Source organism: Mastomys coucha, unplaced genomic scaffold, assembly GCF_008632895.1.
Source record: "Mastomys coucha isolate ucsf_1 unplaced genomic scaffold, UCSF_Mcou_1 pScaffold22, whole genome shotgun sequence".
Classification (NCBI taxonomy): domain Eukaryota; kingdom Metazoa; phylum Chordata; class Mammalia; order Rodentia; family Muridae; genus Mastomys; species Mastomys coucha.
In genome coordinates this window covers 8113979-8116881 of record NW_022196905.1, presented here as the reverse complement: position 1 = coordinate 8116881, position 2903 = coordinate 8113979, and positions in this window count along the sequence as shown.

Here is a 2903-nt window from a genome sequence, read left to right as displayed (position 1 = left end):
ACTGCCTTGTTACAGTTCTCCGTCCAAGTGGTCATTCAGAGATAACCTAGCTAAATGGGCTATCTTACACTTTCAGAACTGACAAACTTCATGAATTACCAGGACCATACATCATTTTTATTTCTGATTTATTTATTTATTAGCTTTTTAAAAAGATTTATTTATTATTATACATAAGTACACTGTAGCTGACTTCAGATGCACCAGAGAGGGCATCAGATCTCATTATAGGTAGTTGTGAACCACCATGTGGTTGCTGGAATTTGAACTCAGGACCACTGGAAAAGCAGTCAGTGCTCTTAACCACTGAGCCATCTCTCCAGCTCCCCCTACTTTTTTAAAGATTTATTTATTTATTTAAAGACATGGTGTCATGTAGGCCCAGCTATGTAGCTGAGGATGACCTTGAACTCATTCTCTTGACTTTACCTCCTGAGTGCTGAAATTTCTGATGTACTACCACACTCCGTGTTATGTGGTGCTGGGGATCTAAGCCAAGGTCTTGACCGTGCTAGGCAAACTCTTTACCAACTCAGGTACCTCCTCCACCCCCAGCCCATTAAATGCTCTTTCTGGTGTTCACAGAGGCTTTGAAGTCTAACATGCATGCTGTTTAGGGATCTTGTCTATACCAGAGAATAAGTACTCTCCCAAAGATAATACATAAAATTAAAATTAGAACATGTGGGGCAGAGCTGAGTGTCATGGCTCACATCTAGAATCCCAGCCTTGGGAAACTGAGAGGCTAAGGCAGGAGTTCAGCCCAGGCAACATTGTAAGACTGTCCCAAAAGGAATGGGGATGTGGCTGGAGAGATTGCTCACTTGTTAACAGCAGCTACTGCTTTTCCAGAGGACCCAAGTTCAAATCCCAGCACCTACACCAGGTAACTTACAAGCTGTAACTCTAGCCCCAGGGGACCTGATACCTCTACCCTCTTTGGACACCTACACACACACACACACAGAGAGAGAGAGAGAGAGAGAGAGAGAGAGAGAGAGAGAGAGAGAGAGAGAGAGACTCACATTCATATTCATGATTAAAAATAAAAGAAATCTTATCTGGACTTGAATTGTACATACAGGAATGAAAAACTGCAGGAGATGGAGCTGGTCAGCACCAACTGACCTGATACATGGCAAGCTGTATGCCCAGCCCTACCATTGTCCTAAAGAACGCGCAAAAAAGCAGGTAGAATGAAAGCCAAGACTATCCAGATCTGCACACAGTATGCTTTGACAAGGGAGGAGTGTGCTAACATCATAGTCATTTTCAGGTGGTGTGAGCCTACTCTAGTAAGTTCTGTAAGAGCAACATGTACGATGGAAGGTTGATCTTCACCAAGATCCCCCAAGATGCTTACCTGATCAGACATCAGCTTGGCTGCCAAGGATCTGAAGAAGAATATTCAGCCCAGTCACCATGCGATACACAGACACTTAATCCACAGAGCTGAAACACAGTGAGAGTTGCTTTTTCACTTTTTATGTGATTTCCCCTGTGTATCTATACATAAGATGCACACAGTGCCCACAGAAGCCAGAAGAGGGCATCAGATCCCTTGGAACTGGAGTTACCCATAGTTGTGACCCAATGTGGGTGCTGGGAAACCAAGCCCAGGTACTCTTAAACACAGAGCCCTGGCTTTTATCATTATCATCATCATCATCATCATCATCATCATCATCATCATCATCATCATCATCATCATCATCATCATCATCATCATCATCATCATCATCATCATCATAGTGTATGCATATGTGTGAGTGCATCATATGCGTATGGAGATGAGGTGCCACAGAACCTCAGTATGAATATCACAAGACAACTCCCTGGAGTCAGTTCTCTCCTCCCACCTTTACATAAGCTCTGGGGATTGAAACTCAGGTCACTGAGCTCATGTGGCTCTGTTACCCACTGAGTACAGGGTCTCTCTGTGTAGCCCTGTCTGTCCTGGACCTCACTCTGTAGACCAGGCTGGCTTCAAACTCAGAAATCCACCTGCCTCTGCCTCCCAAGTGCTGGGAATAAAGGGAAGAGGGTAGTTTAAATTACAAAGTAGGACCCAAACGGGGTAAGCAGGCCATCTCTCACCAGCCAGAACAGCAGTAGAGCCAGTGTAAAAACCCACTCTTCTCCTGTGGTGCCTGTGAAATGGACACGCAGGACTCTGAGACTGGACCGTTCATCCCACCCACCGCCCCGCAGAGCCAGAGCTCTGCTTGTGGCCCCAGCTGTTAGATTGTGGGAAATTAAGACTATGTAACCGGATTCCGTTTCTTTGAGCCCAAATATGATTTCCTTGTTCCCTAACTCACTCTCCACAATCGGCATTAATTTCCAGGACCCTTTGCTCTGTGTGAATTTCCAACTATGAATTCTAATCAGGAGGCATTGGCTCTTTAGATCACTGACATGAAGTCTCTGGAATGTTTTGAGGGAATGCCTGCTGACCCTCTGTTTATTTTTTCAGCTGGTTGTTGAAGCTCCCCTCCAGTTAAAATAGATGGGAATGCCAATGTCTTGTCTGTTTTCAGCTAAATTGCAAATTTTGCATTGCATAGCAGTCATATTTTCTACTTTAAACCTGTAAAACACAAGGAGTTTTCATAGCTGTATTTCCAAAGTAAATATCATTGTGTTTACACCCCACCTCAACTACATAGAACTACTTAACAATGAAAAAATATAAAGAAGAAAATTATTATATTTCAAGATTCTGGGTGGATATTAATATGGTAGCTTTTTATTGCATTACAGTATTATTATTTTTCTTTTTGCAATTATGAGGGTCAAACCAAGGCTCTCATTTGATACCCTAGTACTCTACCATCAAGCTAAAGCCTCAGTCTTGGAAAACTTTTTTTTTTAAAGATTTATTTATTTATTTTATGTATATG